Here is a 9,473-nt window from a genome sequence, read left to right on the forward strand (position 1 = left end):
AGAAATAGCAAGAAAGAAAGGAAAAAAAAACATGTAAAATCTAGAAAAAACGCAAACGGACAACGAAAAAAGGGGGGTGCAACACAAGGACTTCCCAGGGGGTCACCAATCCTACTACTACTCTCGCCCAAGCACGCTTAACTGCGGAGTTCTGATGGGATCCGGTGCATTAGTGCTGGTATGATCGCACCCAAAATACTATCCATGTTTATTGTTTTTATGTGTTACAAGACGCAGAACCTCCTTTGTTTTGGTACGCGTGGCGTGGGACCCACGTGACCGATCGGCTCCGTTACAAAAATACGAAAACCATCAACCACGAACCGGAGGGCAGCCGAGCATAGAAATAGCAAGAAAGAACGGGAAAAAAAACACGTAAAATCTAGAAAAAACGCAAACGGACAACGAAAAAAGGAGGGGTGCAACACGAGGACTTCCTAGGGGGTCACCCATCCTAGTACTACTCTCGCCCAAGCACGCTTAACTGCGGAGTTCTGATGGGATCTGGTGCATTAGTGCTGGTATGATCGCACCCGAAATACTATCCATGTTTATTGTTTTTATGTGTTACAAGACGCAGAACCTCCTTTGTTTTGGTACGCGTGGCGTGGGACCCACGTGACCGATCGGCTCCGTTACAAAAATACGAAAACCATCAACCACGAATCGGAGGGCAGCCGAGCATAGAAATAGCAAGAAAGAAAGGGAAAACAAAACACGTAAAATCTAGAAAAAACGCAAACGGACAACGAAAAAAGGGGGGGTGCAACACGAGGACTTCCCAGGGGGTCACCCATCCTAGTACTACTATCGCCCAAGCACGCTTAACTGCGGAGTTCTGATGGGATCCAGTGCATTAGTGCTGTATGATCGCACCCGAAATACTATCCATGTTTATTGTTTTTATGTGTTACAAGACGCAGAACCTCCTTTGTTTTGGTACGCGTGGCGTGGGACCCACGTGACCGATCGGCTCCGTTACAAAAATACGAAAACCATCAACCACGAACCGGAGGGCAGCCGAGCATAGAAATAGCAAGAAAGAAAGGGAAAAAAAAACACGTAAAATCTAGAAAAAACGCAAACGGACAACGAAAAAAGGAGGGGTGCAACACGAGGACTTCCCAGGGGGTCACCCATCCTAGTACTACTCTCGCCCAAGCACGCTTAACTGCGGAGTTCTGATGGGATCCGGTGCATTAGTGCTGGTATGATCGCACCCGAAATACTATCCATGTTTATTGTTTTTATGTGTTACAAGACGCAGAACCTCCTTTGTTTTGGTACGCGTGGCGTGGGACCCACGTGACCGATCGGCTCCGTTACAAAAATACGAAAACCATCAACCACGAACCGGAGGGCAGCCGAGCATAGAAATAGCAAGAAAGAAAGGGAAAACAAAACACGTAAAATCTAGAAAAAACGCAAACGGACAACGAAAAAAGGGGGGGTGCAACACGAGGACTTCCCAGGGGGTCACCCATCCTAGTACTACTCTCGCCCAAGCACGCTTAACTGCGGAGTTCTGATGGGATCCAGTGCATTAGTGCTGTATGATCGCACCGGAAATACTATCCATGTTTATTGTTTTTATGTGTTACAAGATGCAGAACCTCCTTTGTTTTGGTACGCGTGGCGTGGGACCCACGTGACCGATCGGCTCCCTTACAAAAATACGAAAACCATCAACCACGAACCGGAGGGCAGCCGAGCATAGAAATAGCAAGAAAGAAAGGAAAAAAAAACACGTAAAATCTAGAAAAACGCAAACGGACAACGAAAAAAGGGGGGTGCAACACGAGGACTTCCCAGGGGGTCACCCATCCTAGTACTACTCTCGCCCAAGCACGCTTAACTGCGAAGTTCTGATGGGATCCGGTGCATTAGTGTTGGTATGATCGCACCCGAAATACTATCCATGTTTATTGTTTTTATGTGTTACAAGACGCAGAACCTCCTTTGTTTTGGTACGCGTGGCGTGGGACCCACGTGACCGATCGGCTCCGTTACAAAAATACGAAAACCATCAACCACGAACCGGAGGGCAGCCGAGCATAGAAATAGCAAGAAAGAAAGGGAAAAAAAAACACGTAAAATCTAGAAAAAACGCAAACGGACAACGAAAAAAGGGGGGGTGCAACACGAGGACTTCCCAGGGGGTCACCCATCCTAGTACTACTCTCGCCCAAGCACGCTTAACTGCGGAGTTCTGATGGGATCCGGTGCACTAGTGCTGGTATGATCGCACCCGAAATACTATCCATGTTTATTGTTTTTATGTGTTACAAGACGCAGAACCTCCTTTGTTTTGGTACGCGTGGCGTGGGACCCACGTGACCGATCGGCTCCGTTACAAAAATACGAAAACCATCAACCACGAACCGGAGGGCAGCCGAGCATAGAAATAGCAAGAAAGAAAGGGAAAAAAAAACACGTAAAATCTAGAAAAAACGCAAACGGACAACGAAAAAAGGGGGGGTGCAACACGAGGACTTCCCAGGGGGTCACCCATCCTATGACTACTCTCGCCCAAGCACGCTTAACTGCGGAGTTCTAATGGGATATGGTGCATTAGTGCTGGTATGATCGCACCCGAAATACTATCCATGTTTATTGTTTTTATGTGTTACAAGACGCAGAACCTCCTTTGTTTTGGTACGCGTGGCGTGGGACCCACGTGACCGATCGGCTCCGTTACAAAAATACGAAAACCATCAACCACGAACCGGAGGACAGCCGAGCATAGAAATAGCAAGAAAGAAAGGAAAAAAAAACATGTAAAATCTAGAAAAAACGCAAACGGACAACGAAAAAAGGGGGGTGCAACACAAGGACTTCCCAGGGGGTCACCAATCCTACTACTACTCTCGCCCAAGCACGCTTAACTGCGGAGTTCTGATGGGATCCGGTGCATTAGTGCTGGTATGATCGCACCCAAAATACTATCCATGTTTATTGTTTTTATGTGTTACAAGACGCAGAACCTCCTTTGTTTTGGTACGCGTGGCGTGGGACCCACGTGACCGATCGGCTCCGTTACAAAAATACGAAAACCATCAACCACGAACCGGAGGGCAGCCGAGCATAGAAATAGCAAGAAAGAACGGGAAAAAAAACACGTAAAATCTAGAAAAAACGCAAACGGACAACGAAAAAAGGAGGGGTGCAACACGAGGACTTCCTAGGGGGTCACCCATCCTAGTACTACTCTCGCCCAAGCACGCTTAACTGCGGAGTTCTGATGGGATCTGGTGCATTAGTGCTGGTATGATCGCACCCGAAATACTATCCATGTTTATTGTTTTTATGTGTTACAAGACGCAGAACCTCCTTTGTTTTGGTACGCGTGGCGTGGGACCCACGTGACCGATCGGCTCCGTTACAAAAATACGAAAACCATCAACTACGAATCGGAGGGCAGCCGAGCATAGAAATAGCAAGAAAGAAAGGGAAAACAAAACACGTAAAATCTAGAAAAAACGCAAACGGACAACGAAAAAAGGGGGGGTGCAACACGAGGACTTCCCAGGGGGTCACCCATCCTAGTACTACTATCGCCCAAGCACGCTTAACTGCGGAGTTCTGATGGGATCCAGTGCATTAGTGCTGTATGATCGCACCCGAAATACTATCCATGTTTATTGTTTTTATGTGTTACAAGACGCAGAACCTCCTTTGTTTTGGTACGCGTGGCGTGGGACCCACGTGACCGATCGGCTCCGTTACAAAAATACGAAAACCATCAACCACGAACCGGAGGGCAGCCGAGCATAGAAATAGCAAGAAAGAAAGGGAAAAAAAAACACGTAAAATCTAGAAAAAACGCAAACGGACAACGAAAAAAGGAGGGGTGCAACACGAGGACTTCCCAGGGGGTCACCCATCCTAGTACTACTCTCGCCCAAGCACGCTTAACTGCGGAGTTCTGATGGGATCCGGTGCATTAGTGCTGGTATGATCGCACCCGAAATACTATCCATGTTTATTGTTTTTATGTGTTACAAGACGCAGAACCTCCTTTGTTTTGGTACGCGTGGCGTGGGACCCACGTGACCGATCGGCTCCGTTACAAAAATACGAAAACCATCAACCACGAACCGGAGGGCAGCCGAGCATAGAAATAGCAAGAAAGAAAGGGAAAACAAAACACGTAAAATCTAGAAAAAACGCAAACGGACAACGAAAAAAGGGGGGGTGCAACACGAGGACTTCCCAGGGGGTCACCCATCCTAGTACTACTCTCGCCCAAGCACGCTTAACTGCGGAGTTCTGATGGGATCCAGTGCATTAGTGCTGTATGATCGCACCGGAAATACTATCCATGTTTATTGTTTTTATGTGTTACAAGATGCAGAACCTCCTTTGTTTTGGTACGCGTGGCGTGGGACCCACGTGACCGATCGGCTCCGTTACAAAAATACGAAAACCATCAACCACGAACCGGAGGGCAGCCGAGCATAGAAATAGCAAGAAAGAAAGGAAAAAAAAAACACGTAAAATCTAGAAAAACGCAAACGGACAACGAAAAAAGGGGGGTGCAACACGAGGACTTCCCAGGGGGTCACCCATCCTATGACTACTCTCGCCCAAGCACGCTTAACTGCGGAGTTCTAATGGGATATGGTGCATTAGTGCTGGTATGATCGCACCCGAAATACTATCCATGTTTATTGTTTTTATGTGTTACAAGACGCAGAACCTCCTTTGTTTTGGTACGCGTGGCGTGGGACCCACGTGACCGATCGGCTCCGTTATAAAAATACGAAAACCATCAACCACGAACCGGAGGACAGCCGAGCATAGAAATAGCAAGAAAGAAAGGAAAAAAAAACATGTAAAATCTAGAAAAAACGCAAACGGACAACGAAAAAAGGGGGGTGCAACACAAGGACTTCCCAGGGGGTCACCAATCCTACTACTACTCTCGCCCAAGCACGCTTAACTGCGGAGTTCTGATGGGATCCGGTGCATTAGTGCTGGTATGATCGCACCCAAAATACTATCCATGTTTATTGTTTTTATGTGTTACAAGACGCAGAACCTCCTTTGTTTTGGTACGCGTGGCGTGGGACCCACGTGACCGATCGGCTCCGTTACAAAAATACGAAAACCATCAACCACGAACCGGAGGGCAGCCGAGCATAGAAATAGCAAGAAAGAACGGGAAAAAAAACACGTAAAATCTAGAAAAAACGCAAACGGACAACGAAAAAAGGAGGGGTGCAACACGAGGACTTCCTAGGGGGTCACCCATCCTAGTACTACTCTCGCCCAAGCACGCTTAACTGCGGAGTTCTGATAGGATCTGGTGCATTAGTGCTGGTATGATCGCACCCGAAATACTATCCATGTTTATTGTTTTTATGTGTTACAAGACGCAGAACCTCCTTTGTTTTGGTACGCGTGGCGTGGGACCCACGTGACCGATCGGCTCCGTTACAAAAATACGAAAACCATCAACCACGAATCGGAGGGCAGCCGAGCATAGAAATAGCAAGAAAGAAAGGGAAAACAAAACACGTAAAATCTAGAAAAAACGCAAACGGACAACGAAAAAAGGGGGGGTGCAACACGAGGACTTCCCAGGGGGTCACCCATCCTAGTACTACTCTCGCCCAAGCACGCTTAACTGCGGAGTTCTAATGGGATCCAGTGCATTAGTGCTGTATGATCGCACCGGAAATACTATCCATGTTTATTGTTTTTATGTGTTACAAGACGCAGAACCTCCTTTGTTTTGGTACGCGTGGCGTGGGACCCACGTGACCGATCGGCTCCGTTACAAAAATACGAAAACCATCAACCACGAACCGGAGGGCAGCCGAGCATAGAAATAGCAAGAAAGAAAGGGAAAAAAAAACACGTAAAATCTAGAAAAAACGCAAACGGACAACGAAAAAAGGGGGGGTGCAACACGAGGACTTCCCAGGGGGTCACCCATCCTAGTACTACTCTCGCCCAAGCACGCTTAACTGCGGAGTTCTGATGGGATCCGGTGCACTAGTGCTGGTATGATCGCACCCGAAATACTATCCATGTTTATTGTTTTTATGTGTTACAAGACGCAGAACCTCCTTTGTTTTGGTACGCGTGGCGTGGGACCCACGTGACCGATCGGCTCCGTTACAAAAATACGAAAACCATCAACCACGAACCGGAGGGCAGCCGAGCATAGAAATAGCAAGAAAGAAAGGGAAAAAAAAACACGTAAAATCTAGAAAAAACGCAAACGGACAACGAAAAAAGGGGGGGTGCAACACGAGGACTTCCCAGGGGGTCACCCATCCTATGACTACTCTCGCCCAAGCACGCTTAACTGCGGAGTTCTAATGGGATATGGTGCATTAGTGCTGGTATGATCGCACCCGAAATACTATCCATGTTTATTGTTTTTATGTGTTACAAGACGCAGAACCTCCTTTGTTTTGGTACGCGTGGCGTGGGACCCACGTGACCGATCGGCTCCGTTACAAAAATACGAAAACCATCAACCACGAACCGGAGGACAGCCGAGCATAGAAATAGCAAGAAAGAAAGGAAAAAAAAACATGTAAAATCTAGAAAAAACGCAAACGGACAACGAAAAAAGGGGGGTGCAACACAAGGACTTCCCAGGGGGTCACCAATCCTACTACTACTCTCGCCCAAGCACGCTTAACTGCGGAGTTCTGATGGGATCCGGTGCATTAGTGCTGGTATGATCGCACCCAAAATACTATCCATGTTTATTGTTTTTATGTGTTACAAGACGCAGAACCTCCTTTGTTTTGGTACGCGTGGCGTGGGACCCACGTGACCGATCGGCTCCGTTACAAAAATACGAAAACTATCAACCACGAACCGGAGGGCAGCCGAGCATAGAAATAGCAAGAAAGAACGGGAAAAAAAACACGTAAAATCTAGAAAAAACGCAAACGGACAACGAAAAAAGGAGGGGTGCAACACGAGGACTTCCTAGGGGGTCACCCATCCTAGTACTACTCTCGCCCAAGCACGCTTAACTGCGGAGTTCTGATGGGATCTGGTGCATTAGTGCTGGTATGATCGCACCCGAAATACTATCCATGTTTATTGTTTTTATGTGTTACAAGACGCAGAACCTCCTTTGTTTTGGTACGCGTGGCGTGGGACCCACGTGACCGATCGGCTCCGTTACAAAAATACGAAAACCATCAACCACGAATCGGAGGGCAGCCGAGCATAGAAATAGCAAGAAAGAAAGGGAAAACAAAACACGTAAAATCTAGAAAAAACGCAAACGGACAACGAAAAAAGGGGGGGTGCAACACGAGGACTTCCCAGGGGGTCACCCATCCTAGTACTACTATCGCCCAAGCACGCTTAACTGCGGAGTTCTGATGGGATCCAGTGCATTAGTGCTGTATGATCGCACCCGAAATACTATCCATGTTTATTGTTTTTATGTGTTACAAGACGCAGAACCTCCTTTGTTTTGGTACGCGTGGCGTGGGACCCACGTGACCGATCGGCTCCGTTACAAAAATACGAAAACCATCAACCACGAACCGGAGGGCAGCCGAGCATAGAAATAGCAAGAAAGAAAGGGAAAAAAAAACACGTAAAATCTAGAAAAAACGCAAACGGACAACGAAAAAAGGAGGGGTGCAACACGAGGACTTCCCAGGGGGTCACCCATCCTAGTACTACTCTCGCCCAAGCACGCTTAACTGCGGAGTTCTGATGGGATCCGGTGCATTAGTGTTGGTATGATCGCACCCGAAATACTATCCATGTTTATTGTTTTTATGTGTTACAAGACGCAGAACCTCCTTTGTTTTGGTACGCGTGGCGTGGGACCCACGTGACCGATCGGCTCCGTTACAAAAATACGAAAACCATCAACCACGAACCGGAGGGCAGCCGAGCATAGAAATAGCAAGAAAGAAAGGGAAAACAAAACACGTAAAATCTAGAAAAAACGCAAACGGACAACGAAAAAAGGGGGGGTGCAACACGAGGACTTCCCAGGGGGTCACCCATCCTAGTACTACTCTCGCCCAAGCACGCTTAACTGCGGAGTTCTGATGGGATCCAGTGCATTAGTGCTGTATGATCGCACCGGAAATACTATCCATGTTTATTGTTTTTATGTGTTACAAGATGCAGAACCTCCTTTGTTTTGGTACGCGTGGCGTGGGACCCACGTGACCGATCGGCTCCGTTACAAAAATACGAAAACCATCAACCACGAACCGGAGGGCAGCCGAGCATAGAAATAGCAAGAAAGAAAGGAAAAAAAAACACGTAAAATCTAGAAAAACGCAAACGGACAACGAAAAAAGGGGGGTGCAACACGAGGACTTCCCAGGGGGTCACCCATCCTATGACTACTCTCGCCCAAGCACGCTTAACTGCGGAGTTCTAATGGGATATGGTGCATTAGTGCTGGTATGATCGCACCCGAAATACTATCCATGTTTATTGTTTTTATGTGTTACAAGACGCAGAACCTCCTTTGTTTTGGTACGCGTGGCGTGGGACCCACGTGACCGATCGGCTCCGTTATAAAAATACGAAAACCATCAACCACGAACCGGAGGACAGCCGAGCATAGAAATAGCAAGAAAGAAAGGAAAAAAAAACATGTAAAATCTAGAAAAAACGCAAACGGACAACGAAAAAAGGGGGGTGCAACACAAGGACTTCCCAGGGGGTCACCAATCCTACTACTACTCTCGCCCAAGCACGCTTAACTGCGGAGTTCTGATGGGATCCGGTGCATTAGTGCTGGTATGATCGCACCCAAAATACTATCCATGTTTATTGTTTTTATGTGTTACAAGACGCAGAACCTCCTTTGTTTTGGTACGCGTGGCGTGGGACCCACGTGACCGATCGGCTCCGTTACAAAAATACGAAAACCATCAACCACGAACCGGAGGGCAGCCGAGCATAGAAATAGCAAGAAAGAACGGGAAAAAAAACACGTAAAATCTAGAAAAAACGCAAACGGACAACGAAAAAAGGAGGGGTGCAACACGAGGACTTCCTAGGGGGTCACCCATCCTAGTACTACTCTCGCCCAAGCACGCTTAACTGCGGAGTTCTGATAGGATCTGGTGCATTAGTGCTGGTATGATCGCACCCGAAATACTATCCATGTTTATTGTTTTTATGTGTTACAAGACGCAGAACCTCCTTTGTTTTGGTACGCGTGGCGTGGGACCCACGTGACCGATCGGCTCCGTTACAAAAATACGAAAACCATCAACCACGAATCGGAGGGCAGCCGAGCATAGAAATAGCAAGAAAGAAAGGGAAAACAAAACACGTAAAATCTAGAAAAAACGCAAACGGACAACGAAAAAAGGGGGGGTGCAACACGAGGACTTCCCAGGGGGTCACCCATCCTAGTACTACTCTCGCCCAAGCACGCTTAACTGCGGAGTTCTAATGGGATCCAGTGCATTAGTGCTGTATGATCGCACCGGAAATACTATCCATGTTTATTG

General features: G+C 47.4%; 28 non-coding genes across 28 annotated transcripts; all 28 read right to left on the bottom strand.

Moving 5' to 3' along the window:
- Positions 1 to 73: 73 nt before the first annotated feature.
- LOC145027078 (5S ribosomal RNA) lies at positions 74 to 192 on the bottom strand. Its single transcript, XR_013675020.1, has one exon. It is a non-coding gene; the product is annotated as a 5S ribosomal RNA (ribosomal RNA).
- Positions 193 to 416: 224 nt separating this feature from the next.
- LOC145026405 (5S ribosomal RNA) lies at positions 417 to 535 on the bottom strand. The gene has a single exon (XR_013674379.1). It is a non-coding gene; the product is annotated as a 5S ribosomal RNA (ribosomal RNA).
- Positions 536 to 760: 225 nt separating this feature from the next.
- On the bottom strand, positions 761 to 878 carry LOC145027373 (5S ribosomal RNA). The gene has a single exon (XR_013675295.1). It is a non-coding gene; the product is annotated as a 5S ribosomal RNA (ribosomal RNA).
- A 225-nt stretch (positions 879 to 1,103) lies between these two features.
- Positions 1,104 to 1,222, bottom strand: LOC145026696 (5S ribosomal RNA). Its single transcript, XR_013674655.1, has one exon. It is a non-coding gene; the product is annotated as a 5S ribosomal RNA (ribosomal RNA).
- Positions 1,223 to 1,447: 225 nt separating this feature from the next.
- On the bottom strand, positions 1,448 to 1,565 carry LOC145027302 (5S ribosomal RNA). The gene has a single exon (XR_013675229.1). It is a non-coding gene; the product is annotated as a 5S ribosomal RNA (ribosomal RNA).
- Positions 1,566 to 1,787: 222 nt separating this feature from the next.
- On the bottom strand, positions 1,788 to 1,906 carry LOC145026851 (5S ribosomal RNA). The gene has a single exon (XR_013674805.1). It is a non-coding gene; the product is annotated as a 5S ribosomal RNA (ribosomal RNA).
- Positions 1,907 to 2,131: 225 nt separating this feature from the next.
- Positions 2,132 to 2,250, bottom strand: LOC145025452 (5S ribosomal RNA). The gene has a single exon (XR_013673466.1). It is a non-coding gene; the product is annotated as a 5S ribosomal RNA (ribosomal RNA).
- Positions 2,251 to 2,475: 225 nt separating this feature from the next.
- LOC145027476 (5S ribosomal RNA) lies at positions 2,476 to 2,594 on the bottom strand. Its single transcript, XR_013675393.1, has one exon. It is a non-coding gene; the product is annotated as a 5S ribosomal RNA (ribosomal RNA).
- Positions 2,595 to 2,817: 223 nt separating this feature from the next.
- Positions 2,818 to 2,936, bottom strand: LOC145027079 (5S ribosomal RNA). The gene has a single exon (XR_013675021.1). It is a non-coding gene; the product is annotated as a 5S ribosomal RNA (ribosomal RNA).
- Positions 2,937 to 3,160: 224 nt separating this feature from the next.
- LOC145026406 (5S ribosomal RNA) lies at positions 3,161 to 3,279 on the bottom strand. The gene has a single exon (XR_013674380.1). It is a non-coding gene; the product is annotated as a 5S ribosomal RNA (ribosomal RNA).
- Positions 3,280 to 3,504: 225 nt separating this feature from the next.
- On the bottom strand, positions 3,505 to 3,622 carry LOC145027374 (5S ribosomal RNA). Its single transcript, XR_013675296.1, has one exon. It is a non-coding gene; the product is annotated as a 5S ribosomal RNA (ribosomal RNA).
- A 225-nt stretch (positions 3,623 to 3,847) lies between these two features.
- Positions 3,848 to 3,966, bottom strand: LOC145026815 (5S ribosomal RNA). Its single transcript, XR_013674767.1, has one exon. It is a non-coding gene; the product is annotated as a 5S ribosomal RNA (ribosomal RNA).
- A 225-nt stretch (positions 3,967 to 4,191) lies between these two features.
- Positions 4,192 to 4,309, bottom strand: LOC145027303 (5S ribosomal RNA). Its single transcript, XR_013675230.1, has one exon. It is a non-coding gene; the product is annotated as a 5S ribosomal RNA (ribosomal RNA).
- Positions 4,310 to 4,532: 223 nt separating this feature from the next.
- LOC145027477 (5S ribosomal RNA) lies at positions 4,533 to 4,651 on the bottom strand. Its single transcript, XR_013675394.1, has one exon. It is a non-coding gene; the product is annotated as a 5S ribosomal RNA (ribosomal RNA).
- Positions 4,652 to 4,874: 223 nt separating this feature from the next.
- LOC145027081 (5S ribosomal RNA) lies at positions 4,875 to 4,993 on the bottom strand. The gene has a single exon (XR_013675023.1). It is a non-coding gene; the product is annotated as a 5S ribosomal RNA (ribosomal RNA).
- A 224-nt stretch (positions 4,994 to 5,217) lies between these two features.
- On the bottom strand, positions 5,218 to 5,336 carry LOC145026944 (5S ribosomal RNA). Its single transcript, XR_013674893.1, has one exon. It is a non-coding gene; the product is annotated as a 5S ribosomal RNA (ribosomal RNA).
- A 225-nt stretch (positions 5,337 to 5,561) lies between these two features.
- On the bottom strand, positions 5,562 to 5,679 carry LOC145027357 (5S ribosomal RNA). The gene has a single exon (XR_013675280.1). It is a non-coding gene; the product is annotated as a 5S ribosomal RNA (ribosomal RNA).
- Positions 5,680 to 5,904: 225 nt separating this feature from the next.
- On the bottom strand, positions 5,905 to 6,023 carry LOC145025453 (5S ribosomal RNA). The gene has a single exon (XR_013673467.1). It is a non-coding gene; the product is annotated as a 5S ribosomal RNA (ribosomal RNA).
- Positions 6,024 to 6,248: 225 nt separating this feature from the next.
- LOC145027478 (5S ribosomal RNA) lies at positions 6,249 to 6,367 on the bottom strand. Its single transcript, XR_013675395.1, has one exon. It is a non-coding gene; the product is annotated as a 5S ribosomal RNA (ribosomal RNA).
- Positions 6,368 to 6,590: 223 nt separating this feature from the next.
- LOC145027083 (5S ribosomal RNA) lies at positions 6,591 to 6,709 on the bottom strand. Its single transcript, XR_013675024.1, has one exon. It is a non-coding gene; the product is annotated as a 5S ribosomal RNA (ribosomal RNA).
- Positions 6,710 to 6,933: 224 nt separating this feature from the next.
- LOC145026407 (5S ribosomal RNA) lies at positions 6,934 to 7,052 on the bottom strand. Its single transcript, XR_013674381.1, has one exon. It is a non-coding gene; the product is annotated as a 5S ribosomal RNA (ribosomal RNA).
- Positions 7,053 to 7,277: 225 nt separating this feature from the next.
- LOC145027375 (5S ribosomal RNA) lies at positions 7,278 to 7,395 on the bottom strand. The gene has a single exon (XR_013675297.1). It is a non-coding gene; the product is annotated as a 5S ribosomal RNA (ribosomal RNA).
- A 225-nt stretch (positions 7,396 to 7,620) lies between these two features.
- LOC145026162 (5S ribosomal RNA) lies at positions 7,621 to 7,739 on the bottom strand. Its single transcript, XR_013674152.1, has one exon. It is a non-coding gene; the product is annotated as a 5S ribosomal RNA (ribosomal RNA).
- A 225-nt stretch (positions 7,740 to 7,964) lies between these two features.
- Positions 7,965 to 8,082, bottom strand: LOC145027304 (5S ribosomal RNA). Its single transcript, XR_013675231.1, has one exon. It is a non-coding gene; the product is annotated as a 5S ribosomal RNA (ribosomal RNA).
- Positions 8,083 to 8,304: 222 nt separating this feature from the next.
- On the bottom strand, positions 8,305 to 8,423 carry LOC145027479 (5S ribosomal RNA). The gene has a single exon (XR_013675396.1). It is a non-coding gene; the product is annotated as a 5S ribosomal RNA (ribosomal RNA).
- Positions 8,424 to 8,646: 223 nt separating this feature from the next.
- On the bottom strand, positions 8,647 to 8,765 carry LOC145027084 (5S ribosomal RNA). The gene has a single exon (XR_013675025.1). It is a non-coding gene; the product is annotated as a 5S ribosomal RNA (ribosomal RNA).
- A 224-nt stretch (positions 8,766 to 8,989) lies between these two features.
- LOC145026945 (5S ribosomal RNA) lies at positions 8,990 to 9,108 on the bottom strand. Its single transcript, XR_013674894.1, has one exon. It is a non-coding gene; the product is annotated as a 5S ribosomal RNA (ribosomal RNA).
- A 225-nt stretch (positions 9,109 to 9,333) lies between these two features.
- On the bottom strand, positions 9,334 to 9,451 carry LOC145027358 (5S ribosomal RNA). The gene has a single exon (XR_013675281.1). It is a non-coding gene; the product is annotated as a 5S ribosomal RNA (ribosomal RNA).
- Positions 9,452 to 9,473: the final 22 nt, after the last annotated feature.

This window comes from Lactuca saligna, chromosome 1, assembly GCF_052625555.1.
Source record: "Lactuca saligna cultivar CGN05327 chromosome 1, ASM5262555v1, whole genome shotgun sequence".
Lineage (NCBI taxonomy): Eukaryota > Viridiplantae > Streptophyta > Magnoliopsida > Asterales > Asteraceae > Lactuca > Lactuca saligna.